The sequence below is a fragment of the Podarcis raffonei genome, chromosome 16 (assembly GCF_027172205.1).
Source record: "Podarcis raffonei isolate rPodRaf1 chromosome 16, rPodRaf1.pri, whole genome shotgun sequence".
NCBI lineage: Eukaryota > Metazoa > Chordata > Lepidosauria > Squamata > Lacertidae > Podarcis > Podarcis raffonei.
In genome coordinates this window covers 21414873-21428268 of record NC_070617.1, presented here as the reverse complement: position 1 = coordinate 21428268, position 13396 = coordinate 21414873, and positions in this window count along the sequence as shown.

Sequence of the window (13396 nt, the reverse complement as noted above, 5' to 3'; positions counted from 1 at the left end):
TTCCATGACATATTGTTGTCAAAAGGGATTTTAAGCTCTGACAAATATGAAAGAGCAGAAAAGAGAAAGGCTTCTTGTGTTAATGAGGAGATGAGAGTGTGTCTGTTTCCAGTTAGACCTAATATAAATGAGATTAACTGGGAAAAGCAAATTCACGCCTCCCTTTGAGTTTTTATAGATACTTAAGGTACATGTGTAAGAGGCTCGCTTATAATTACATTTTGGGAACGATTCATGCTCTTCGTTGTTGTATACTTTCCAGAAGTCCCATGAGCATATTATAAAGTAGTTGTGTTCTGTGTTATAAAGCCAGCACTGCTAGTTGTTGTTTCGTTTGGTTTTCTAATATACCGTATTTTTTGCTCTATAAAACTCACTTTTTCCCTCCTAAAAAGTAAGGGGAAATGTGTGCGCGTCTTATGGAGCACATGCAGGCTGCACAGCTATCCCAGAAGCCAGAACAGCAAGAGGGATCGCTGCTTTCACTGCGCAGCGATCCCTCTTGCTGTTCTGGCTTCTGAGATTCAGAATTTTTTTTTCTTGTTTTCCTCCTCCAAAAACTAGGTGCGTCTTGTGGTCTAGTGCATCTTATAGAACAAAAAATATGGTATTTCTTATCAATAAAAAAAATTGGTGTGGCACAAGCAAACTTTTGTTCTGAAAGTGTGACCCAGAGAGATAGGAAAAAGAGAGAAAGAACCATTGCCCTAGTTACAGTGTATGCAATTTTGTACACATTACTTTGTTAGAGAACTGGATTTCAAAATTCAGGGAAGTTTGAATTTTGTTGTTTCGTTTTGCCTACTGCTCCCCCAATCCAGTTCAAGCCCTGATCCACCACACTCTGATCCAGGTTGATCCAGGGTAACCCTGACCTAAATCAGAGCCCCAAACTGAACCGGGAGCCTTGCACAGTCTTTAATTAAGGTTTAAAATTCGAATAAAACCTGTGGGTGGGAGGCGGAGAGAAACAGGAGACTCACACAGGTTTCTTGCCTTCATCTCCTTCTCCCCTGCTCTCTTCTGCCCACTGTTTTGCCAGCCCCATATTGCCCCCAGGTAGCTCCAAGCCAACCCATGGCAATTCAGGTCTGCTTCAACCTGCTCCAAGTCAAACCAATTGGGTCCATTTCAGTTCAGGATCTGGGATTCAGCCAGAGTGCCGGTGCACAGCTCTAGGTGAATATTATGTAAACAGCGACACTGGATCTGCTACCAGATGCAGATAAAAAGGGTGGCTCTTGGTGATGTCAAAGATCAAGGGGCAAAAGGACCAAATTCTCTGCCAGAGAGAATTTGGATGGGTGAGTTTGAGGGACCTGAGTTGAAGAAAACTCAGGAGACAACAGTAGCGGAGGTGGTCCATGCAGTGCTTTCCAAATGAGCCCGCCTTCCTATTTACTTAATGAAATTTCTATTTACATTTATTTCTATTTATTTAAATTGATGCGCTGTCCCAGCGGTTCTGCCAGCCCCCTGGCTCATGCACTGGTGCGAATATTATTATTGTTTATCCCCATCAATATTTATCCACAGTCAGATTGTTTTGACTGCAACTCTGCGCTTTAATTAGCAAGCGCGCCTTCTCGGGCTTGTTTCTTTGCTACTGTCTTCATGCATTATTGTCATAATTACTTTTAATTACGGCCCGTCCTCCGCCGCCGCCAGCTGTTGCGTTCGGCGCTGGGTCGTAAGGGAAGCACTCCAAACCCACATGCCTGCTTAGAAGAGCGATGGAAAGCAAGAAATCTTCCTTTTGTCAGGCATATACTCCCTGTTTAGATCTGTGTGGTGATGGGCTGGCAGCTAATTTTAAACACTGGGTTTGAAACACAGTATTGTAGTCTGCCTTTCTTCTAGTGCTCAAGAATGTTTGCAATAAAAAACAAACAAACCACAGGTAAGGAACCTTCTTTTTTAAGAATAATTTTTATTGGTTTTAACATATAAATTATAAAATGTACCACAAAAACTTATCACTTATACAGTCTTTTTGGACTTCCACCAGCACCTCTGATGATCCACCGTTTTAACCACTTCTTATGCATTTCTTAACTTTATATTGCCTTTAGATCTCTTAACAAATCATCCTCCCCCTTCTCCATTTTTGCAATACTTCCAATCATACTCCTCACAAAACTTCTTGCAACCCTACAAACGTCGTCTGATCTTCACAAATACTTTTCAAATAGTCCATAAATTTACTCCAGTCTTCCGTGAATTTCTGGTCCTGCCGGTTTCGAATCCTTCCTGTTAGTTTATCTAGTTCTGCATAGTCCATTAACTTCATCCTCCATTCTTCAATCATTGGTAACTCTTCTTGCTTCCATTTTTGGGCCAATAATATTCTTGCTGCTGTTATTGCATATAAAAAAAGCTTACATTCCTTTCTATTTATATCACTCCCCACAATGCCCAATAAAAATGCTTCTGGTGGTAAGAAACCTTCTTCAGCCCAAGAGTCACATTCCTTCTGGGACAACCTTCCATGGACCACATGCCAGCAGTGGGTGGGGCCAGAGGCAAAAGCAGGTGGAGCAACAAATTTAAATGTTACCTTTACACAGTATTTTTGTCTTGTTCATTGGATGTCAGGGACTGGCTGGATAAGGAGTGGCCTGGGGAGAGGGGGTGTGGCTAGGGGAAAGGTGTGGCCTGCAGATAATGAGAGTATCAGTGGTGCTGTTATGGTTACCATGTTGATCTAGGACCAGGGAGACCAGGGTTCAAATCACCACTTGGCCATGGAGTTCACTGTGTGTCATGGCCTGACAGCCTGACCTACCCTGGAAGTAGTGTCTGGTCAGAAATGGGGAAAAAATGTTCTGGAAAATCCAGATGTATGGCAAGCCATGTTGGCCGTGTTGCTTTCCCCCAATATTTCTAAAATATATCAAAAATGGCAAAAAAATGGGGGGGGGGGGTTGCAAAGAAATCTCAACAACTTTGGGCAAAACTAGAAAAAGCTCAACAACTTTAAAAGGTAAAGGGACCCCTGACCATTAGGTCCAGTTGTGACCGACTCTGGGGTTGAGGCGCTCAACTCGCTTTATTGGCCGAGGGAGCCAGTGTACAGCTTCCAGGTCATGTGGCCAGCATGACTAAGCCGCTTCTGGCGAATCAGAGCAACACACGGAAATACTGTTTACCTTCCCGCCGGAGTGGACTTTGGCATGCTTTCGAACTGCTAGGTTGGCAGGAGCAGGGACCGAGCAATGGGAGCTCACCCCGTCGTGGGGATTCGAACCGCCGACCTTCTGATCAGCAAGTCCTAGGCTCTGTGGTTTAACTCACAGCGCCACCCGTGTCCCTCAACAACTTTACCCCCCCAAAAAAACACATCTCAACAACTTTGGCCCCCCAAAAAAGAAAAAAAGAAAAGAATGCTCAACAACTTTTGTGTCCTGATGTTCACTTTTTGAAATATGGCAATGCTAGCAGGTGAAGGTCGTGTCCTTGGAGGAGAGGGTGAGATATAAAGGCAATAATAAACACTAATTCTGCAAGACCAGAGGGAAGATGCTAAATAAAGGGAGAGGTGGTCTCTGAGGTTATAAAGCAGGTGTAGGCAACCTGTGGGCGCATGCAGGCCTTTGCCTTAATGTCATGCAAGCGGCAAGGAGGGAGAACGAGTATCAGAAAGAGAGAAAAAGAGGGTTCCCTGCCCATTTTGGGCCAACAACCAATGGGTGGCCCTTGTCAAATTACCCACGAATGACCCCCCCACTTTAAAGACTAAAACCACCACCTTGAATTGAGTCTGGAAGCAAACTGCCAACCAGCACAACCACTGCTTTTGTGGTGAAATATAATCTTGCCCTGTATGTTCTTCCTTCATTCCATACTGGCGGCAGCTTCCAAGCAGTCTCCAAGGGCAGCCCTACTTGAAGTGCATTGCAGTGGTCAATCCAAGACTATGAAAGTGGCCCCAAGGAATGTGCAGGAGACATTGCCTCAGCCTCAGACTGAAAGGAGAAAGAGCTGCTCTGAGCTAGCATTGTTTTTCGAAGCATTCCGGGATCCAGGAGCACCCTTAAAAGCTACGGGCCTGCTCCAGTGGGGAAGAAGTTAGCACCCTGTATTGTGAACCAAGAAAGGATCGATGGGCCAGCCAATCCCCTCCCAGGAAAGCCAAAGGCACAGGTGGCAGTCTCCATGTGCTGACAATAGCCTTTCTATGGGTGATCTTGGGAAAACGGCAAAGTCTCATCCAGGGACATTTTCCGCCTGCCTCTTTGGGTTTTTCCTTTTCTTTTTCTTTGGTTCTTGATGAATTGCAGTGGCCAAACCACCCCAGGAGATGTTTTCAGGAAGATGGAATCTCATAAATCAAAACTCTGGGCAATTCCACCCCCAGTTCCTAAAAAAGAAAAAGGCACTCCCAAGAAGTGTTGGGGGCTGCTGAACCCTATTACTCGAACTCCATTAATTATAAGGCAGTCAGCCGAACATAGTCTGCACCATTTTTTATCTTAAGTCTCAAAACTGATTACTTTCCGCCTTCCGCCACCCCTTCACCTTCGAAAGAATAAAGCAACACCAACTTAGAAAAGGGAAAGAGTTGCCAAGGGGGGAAAGCTCAGGCTGAGCACAGATCTTCGTGATCGGGTGAAAGCATGTGACAAAGTCATTTGGGACTGTACCATTTCAGAATGCAGGAGAGGGACGGGGACGAGATTCCAGGTTTGATTGCTTCCCTCCACCCCTGTGTCAAAAACTCATTGTATATGGAAAACTAGGGTGTCAGGAGGACAGCTAGGGACAGGAACTTTAACCCCTGAATTGCTAGCTTTCAAACGGCAGGGTAGTTTTTGATGTGGGGGTAGTGGTGTAGCAGCAATTTGAGAAGTGCAGCCTTCATGGTAGTCACAGCAAACAACTGCTTCTAATATATTACAATATTCTAAGATGACACAAAAATAATTATATAATAATAATAATAATAATAATAATAATAATAATAATAATGGATGCATTGCAATGTTCAGTGCAGATATTGAGGTGTTGCCTTTCAGCTAGATCTTCTATTTTCTACGTGTGGAATAATAATAATAATAAGAAGAAGAAGAAGAAGAAGAAGAAGAATTTATTTATACCCCTCCCATTGGCTGGGTTTCCCCAGCCACTCTGGGCGGCTCCCAACAGAATAATAATAATAATAATAATAATAATAATAATAATAATAATAGCAGCAATAAAAGATTAAACATTAAAAACTTCCCTAAACATTAAAAACTTCCCTAAACAGAAAACACCTGCCTTCAGGTGTCTTCTAAGTCAGATAGTTGTTTATTTCCTTAACATCTGATGGGAGAGCGTTCCACAAGGCAGGCGCCACTACCTAGAAGGCGTACATGGGCAAATGATTCAGAGTGCTTCAATATCTTATATTGGAGGGACTTAAATTGTGTTTTCCATGACGTTCCATTGTACGAAACAGAACTTGCACACCATTCTCCTGAAACCGAAGCGCCTTGTGCTTTTCAGTGTTCCTAAATGCTTAGCTTTGGAGCATACAGAATGACTCGGTGTTCTTCCAGTGTACCTTCTCCAGAGTGACCCTCGGAGCCGATCCTCAATGGCTGACTCACCTCCTTTCAACCTGATTTGCGCCAGTCAGCACAAAGGGTGGGAAGATTTCTTCTCAGTGGCTAACCTCCCCCCCACACTCCTTGCTTATTGGGCGGCTCTAAGATGCTGGAGAAATAGTAGCAGGTATTTGACACCCCCCACTGACCCCATACCAGTACACCATCGCATAGGGAAGAAGGGACTGCAGACTCTCAATCCTCTGCCTGTAACCTGAAATGGAACTACTCAAGGGTAACTATATGTTTAGCCTACACGTTTTCAGAATCTGTAGCTTCACAATAAACAAGTCTTGGTTTCCTCAGTTTTCGACCAACACTGCAACCCAGGGTTTGCCAGCATTGTCATTATTATTATTAATTAAATTTGCATACTGTTCTTCATACATGTTCGATCCTTGGATTGGACGGCTGCATATTCCTGCATTGCAAGGTTGGATTAAATGATCCTCAGGATCCCTTCCAAATCTACAATTCTATGATTCTACCTCAGGGCGTTTCCCAGCACGGCACTTGTGAATCTCAAGGCGCACTTGAGGCCCACAAAGCCTTCAGTCCTTCTCCCTGCTCACTGCCCATTTGGTGGTGAGGTGGTCAGGGTAGCTAACCTTTTTTCCCTTGAAAGGTCCATTGAGCTGAAGAAGGAAGTTGAAAGAGTGCCGCTCTTTCCCACTTCCTCTTTCAGCTCTTTGTGCTTTCCAAGACCCTGATTAATTCTACTGGATCTGACTTTTACACAGACACCACATAGAAAAGTGAAGCTTGTGTAGTGGCCTCGTCTCACTTTCTTGGGGTGGAGTAGCAGAATCAAGGTTGGTGACTCCTGCTGGAACCCAGCCTTTCATAGCCTCCAGATGGGTCCTCCAGATATTTTGGACTACAACTCAGTTCAGCCCATCACAGCTGTTGCAGAAGGCTGCTCTAGCCACTACACCATGCTGTCTTCCATTCAAACTGGACCATGCTGACTGAGCTTAGGCCCAGTAAAAAGCAGGTTTTCATAGGGACAGAGTTAATATTCAAAACAGCAGCCAGGTTTTCATAAACCCAGTGGTTTACAATGCCACAGAGTGGGTGGGGAAGTTAACATTCCAGTCAGGAGACTGGTTGTCCAATAATCCACTTAGGGAAAAGCAATTTGGTCTGTTTATTTCTTTTTACTGCAAGAGAGGAAACTGAGGGGTTAGCGCTCTGGAATGGTCATGCATTTTCAATATGAGTTGGGGGCTGCTGTCCACCCTAGGTCTCGTTTTTCTCTCTGGAAAAAAAGGAGGAAGATCAGCACATCATTCCTAGAAGATTCCCTGCCACAGGAATAAAGGAAACTGCATTACACAGGGCCAGATCCTTGATATCTCAGTATTGCCTACACTGACTGACAGCAGCTGTCCAGAATTTAAAGGAAACCATCTTTCTCAGCCCTAGTGTCAGGAGCGAGCCAGCAATAAATCACACAGAGAAAGTGAAGTTAACTCTTTATTAGAAGAAACAAGGTCTCTCAGTTGTGCCAGGCCAATTGAGCACAGCAACTCTCTCGGTAGGTCTTGCCCCATGAGGCAGTTGTGGAGGCTGAAGGTCCCCACCTTCCTATAGCTGCCTATGTCTGTTCCTCTCCCAGATCCTTCCCAAGCAATCTGAGACTATGCTGGCATGCCTGTCTTTGCTCCTCTCACATCATACCTCCCATAATCCTAGGGGAAGCGGGGAGCTTGTTGCAACAGGAGGGGGAGACACCCTGACTTCTTAACAGCCTGACTTAACTCTGCCTCTTGGCCTCTCCCCTCCCCTGCGTCAGTTTCTGATTCCGGATTTCTCCTTGCCACACCGAGCTGGGGATTTATGTAGTCATTTATTTGATATTTATATTTAAAATCCAACTTGGGATTCAAGGCAGCTTCTAACATTTAAAAATGGGAGGCTGTGTGGTGTAGTGGTTAGAGCACTGATTTAAGGCCTGGGAGAGACCAGGGTTCACATCCCTCCACTCAGCCATGAATCTCACTGTCTGTGGGCTTGGGCCAGTCAGGCAAAAAATAGCACTGAGGTTGTGAAGCAGGACTGGTGAGGGGGTGTGGCCTGGTGAGAGAAGGTATGGCTAGGTGAGAGTTTCAAGGGCCCGATCCAGCTCCTGGGGCTGAGATCCCCCATTTCCATAATAGATATATACCGTAAAGGTAAAGGGACCCCTGACCGTTAGGTCCAGTCATGGCTGATTCTGGGGTTGCGGCGATCATCTTCTTTTATTGGCCGAGGGAGCCGGCGTACAGCTTCCAGGTCATGTGCCCACCATGACTAAGCCGCTTCTGGCGAACCAGAGCAGCGCACGGAAACGCCGTTTACCTTCCCGCCGGAGCAGTACCTATTTATCTACTTGCACTTTGACGTGCTTTGAACTGCTAGGTTGGCAGGAGCAGGGACCGATCAACGGGAGCTCACCCCGTTGCGGGGATTCGAACCACTGACCTTCTGATCAGCAAGTCCTAGGCTCTGTGGTTTAACCCCTGATATGTACCATACCTTACAGCAAATATTCATCTCAGGCTCCACTTCAGGATGGTTGTTGTTGTTTTGCGGCGGTCATATCTCTGGCCTCATGCAAAGAGAAGTCAGGCAGCACAATGATATGGGTTCTGTTTCCTTTACCTACTGATCTGAAATAGCGATGTTCCTTTAAAGACATTTTCTGCGAGCCAACTGCGAGCTCCACCTCAACCAGAAAAACACATTGGCTCAACCCTAGTGGGGCCACAACCCCTGCTGAGACCTAAGACAGAGGTTTCCAAAATGTGTGCCTTTGTCGTATGCTTGAAACCTCCCCACGAGCCCTTTCCATTGGGACCTTCTGCATTCAAAGCAGATGTTCTGCCACTGAGCTATGGACCTTCCACTCCTCCTAGATGATAACCAAACATCTCACCCAGCACCCTGCTCTCACAGTGGCCAACTGGGTGTTGACAGGAAGGCACATAGTTAACTACAGGTGCAGTGCCGCAAGATGTGGTGATGGACACCAGCTTATCTTACCTGTCTGAGGTAATCATAAGTGGTGAGAGTTCTGTTACACGCAGGTGATGCTTGTGGGCTTGGCTGTGAGAACAGAATGTTTGACTAGGTGCCTTTGGTCTTCTGATAGGGATCAGGCAACGTCATGGAAGATAAGGCTATCGGTTGCCGCTAGTCATGACAGCTGTATATTAACTCCAGAAAGGACCAGAGGCAACAGAGGAGGCCAGTTTGCTACTATGACTGTACAAAACTCCTAACAGCTCGGGACCAGTTTACCTGCAAGATCACCTAACCCCATACATGTCTTCTCAATTGCTTCGATCTGCAGAACAGGCACGGCTGCAGGTGCCATGTAATACTCCTTTCCAGGTTTGTAAGAAATGGATCTCCCCCCCCCCCCCCGTGTGGCAGCACTGACCCTTTGGAACTCCCTGCCTATTGACGCCATGCAAGTACTTTCACTGTACTCTTTTCAGCATCCACCATCCACCAAAAACATTTGTTTGTTTAGGGAAGCTATCCAGACACGCAGAACGTTGACATGCGCTTTTATCCAGTTTATGCTTATTGTTGATTTTAATTACTTTGAATGTTTTAAATAACTGTTTTTAACTGGGGTTTTGTTTTCATTAAAAATTATAATTTCATTGTTTTAGTCTTGAGGGTTTTTTCTGCCATTTTTTAACAGTAGAACATTATATAATTTTTTATGAAATAAATAAAATAAAACCTTGTCTCTGAATACCAGTTGCTAGGGATCACAAACTGGAAATGCTATAATTCCTGTGTTTCAGGGGTTGGACTAGATGACTCTTGGGGTCCCTAGAATTCTATGTTTCTACTGTAAAGTCCTGCTTGCGGGTTTCCCAGAGGTATCTGGTTGGCCTCTCTGAGAAGAGAATGCAGAATTAGCTTTGTTCTGGCCTCTGCCAAGCCCCACCTGCCTGCCTTCCCATGTACTTCCACCCTAGTGGGTTGGCATTGTGTGCCAGCTTCCTCCTTCTTAGCCCCTGTCTTGCCAAGACAGAGAACTCATCAGGAAACAGGATGGGAGCAAAACTGGAGATATTTGCTTCAGTGGACCAGCCTCCACCCTTACATAAGGAGGTCTGAGCTAACCAGGCCTCTTGTTTCAAAGGCCCTGTGTCAGCCTTGGAAAGCATAATTAAAAACAAGCATCTTGTGTTTCTCTTTCATTTTTTCCCAAGCTGTTATACAAGTCTCGACTTGTCCTCCTAGGTTTTGCCATTGCTGGTCTCTCTTTCTCCCGCCCTCCTTTTCCTCCATCCTCTTTCTGGGGAAGAGAAGTGACAGTCACAACATCTATTCTCACCACTGAGCTGGTAACTTGCTGATTGCTGTGTAAGATTAAAAACTGAAGGTTGGCCAAAGAACAGAATACACTGCATCTGAAACGAACAAAGAGGACACATAGGTGCACCCCAGCGCACACATCTTTGCAACTCACTGCTGTAAGACACAGTAACGGCTTACGGTATAAGCGCCGCAGTGTATGTGCATAGTGCCTTCTTAAATAATAATAATCATGATGTTATTTTTTAATTAAGTATACATGGTGCCTTTTTAAAAGTCTCTTAACATTCTGCATCCTGGAAGTTCAAATTGTGCTCTAAGAAAAACTGAATTCTGTAAGATGTGTAAACAACACAAACAGAAAATGTACAGGATAATTCTCATTTTGCTCATTAAAATTTTTTTTTGCTGGTATTTGAGGGGGAATGTAATGAGTTGTGCTGGGTGGTCAACCCTTCAAGCTGCCCTGAGATCTACAGGTATAGGGCAGTATACACATTTAATAAATAATAATTATAATTATTAGTGCTTTTGGGGGGAGAAAAAGATGCCATGAAGTTACTGAAACCATGAAGTTGTTGCAGTAAGTGCCACACTTTGAACATTTAGGGGTGGGCAGGTGCCAATACTGTGTACCCAGAAAAAAACACCAACTATTATGATAATTTATTTAATTTGTATACAGCCCTTTATGTATACAGCCCTTTACCTGTAGATCTCAGGGTACTCCATACCATAAAACCACAGTAGAAAAAACACAAGATACTTTTGATCCCGTGGATTTGTGCAAAAGCCAGAAGACTGCACAATCAAATTAACAATTGCCCGACTTGTGCTTTTGCACACTTTGTTCTGGGAGGGGGGGAGTGTTTCATTTTTTAACCATGTAATTATTTGCATACATGCATACATGCCCTGATGGTACTTAATGGGCATTAAGACCCAACAAATATGGGACAAACAACAGTATGGTAATGCCTATTGGACCAAAGTTGCTCTCAGATACAAAATCAAATGCAGATGAGTGTGGGTGACTCTGGTCTAATTTGAAGGGTGGGGGAGTGGATTAACAGCTAAATAACCCGGGTGGCACTGTAGGGACACGGGTGGCGCTGTGGTCAAAACCACAGAGCCTAGGGCTTACCGATCAGGTCGGAAGTTTGAATCCCTGCGACGGGGTGAGCTCCCGTTGCTCGGTCCCAGCTCCTGCCAACCTAGCAGTTCAAAAGCACATCAAAGTGCAAGTAGATAAATAGGTACCACTCCAGCGGGAAGGTAAACGCCGTTTCCATGCACTGCTCTGGTTTTGCCAGAAGCGGCTTAGTCATGCTGGCCACATGACCTAGAAAAACTGTCTGCGGACAAACGTTGGCTCCCTCGGCCTATAAAGCGAGATGAGCGCCGCAACCCCAGAGTCGTCCATGACTGGACCTAATGATCAGGGGTACCTTTACCTTTAACTCTCAGATATGGATGAGCTGTTGAGACTTACATTTGAGTACATGCCTGAGATTGAGACACTTCCTAGAAAGTGGGACTACCATAAGAATATCAGAAGAACCTGCTAGATGCCCATGGGAAACCAGCAAGCAGGACCCAAGCAGAAAGGAACCCCCTCTGCTCCTGCAGTTTCTGGCAACTGGTATTCGGAAGCATAGCCATGATGGCCAGTAGCCACTGATCAGCTGTTATCCTCTTGCTAAGACAAGTACCTTACAGCAAAAGCCTCACAAATGTGGAGCTTGTGTTTTAAGGGGGACTCCGGCATGAAACGGCTGAATTAGAATTTGTTGGCAAGGTTGAAGCTGTCCGTTTAGGACTCATTCAGGAGCAGGGCTTTCACTCACACACTCCAAAGGTTAAATTAACACACCCAAAGTAGGAAGGTCATTTATTTTCATTGCACTTAACTGGGATACCTGCGTGTTTTTGCATAGAAACATTGCAGACTGTATACCTCTTGGGTCTGAGGCCTTAATGGCCTGCCAATTTACACACACACACACACACACACACACACACACTGCCCCCTTTCTCATGTGCATCTGAGCCGACTGAGGACACGCCAGGCATCTGACGAGATGGACTCTGGTCCATGAAAGCATCTGCCACAGTAAATCGGCCTGGGATCTTCAAGACAGCACAACACATTTCCTGGCATCTTATCTATCACCATTCCTTTCATCACTGTTCTTCAGGGCTGTGCGCACCACTGCTTGTGTAGCTAAAACAGACGTCCCTATTTTCATGGGAGAAATGTTGGATGGTATGTAAATGCACATTATGTAGATAAAACCTGCACACAGGTTGAAGGTTATCAAGAGGGTATGGGGTTTTTTTTCAAATTTTGCAGAAATCTCTCTCTCTTTTTGGACCAGCGATCTATGCCCCTGTTCCTGTTTTGTTTTGCTTTTTTAAAACCTAGGATGACTGGATGCAAGAGAGGTCAAGGAAGAAATCTCAGCAAGGTCATCTTGTCATTCAGGAAAGAGAAAATCTACACCTTTTGGGATTTCTTCTAGCAGAGGTGAGGAAGCCGTGGTCCTTCGAATGTAGCCAAGCTACAGCTCCCATCACCCCCAAGCATAACCCACACTGGCTGGGCCTGATGGGAGTTGGAGTCCAGTTGCAGATTCTCCATTCCTGAATGAGATACATCTTTGGCCTATGTTGTCTGGGATGTTTTTAAATATTTGAAAGCTGCCGCTAAAAGGGATGTGGGTGGCACTGTGGGTTAAACCACAGAGCCTAGGACTTGCTGATCAGAAGGTCAGCGGTTCAAATCCCTGCGACGGGGTGAGCTCCCGTTGCTCAGTCCCTGCTCCTGCCAACCTAGCAGTTCGAAAGCACGTCAGAGTGCAAGTAGAGAAGTAGGTACTGCTCTGGCGGGAAGGTAAACAGCGTTTCTGTGCGCTGCTCTGGTTCGCCAGAAGCGGCTTAGTCATGCTGGCCACATGACCCGGAAGCTGTATGCCGGCTCCCTTGGCCAATAAAGCGAGATGAGCGCCACAATCCCAGAGTCGGTCATGACTGGACCTAATGGTCAGGGGTCCCTTTAGCTTTACCTTACCATGTGCTAAATTGGCTCAAAGAAACCAAAAACATGTTTTAGATAGAGCTACCATATTTTTCCATGTATAAGACTAGGTTTCCCCCCTAAAAAATAATGTCAAAAATTAGTGGGCATCTTATATACAGATACATCTCTCCCCTATTTTCTTAAATCTGAGTCCCCCAAAATATGAGGGAATCTTATAGATGGAAAAATACTGTACTTTGTAATCAGGCACTGTACTCCTCTGAACATTTCTTCAGAAGTAAGTCCCTTTAAGTTTAAGATCTCTGGGGTTTACTCCCAAGCTGCTGTGTATGTGTTAAAGCCAAGGCATTTCTCTCCCACTCTTTGAGGCAGATCCCCATCTTTTCATGATTACTCTGAGAAATGCAGCACCAATTAATTGCAATTAACAGTAATCATTTTTGCACTG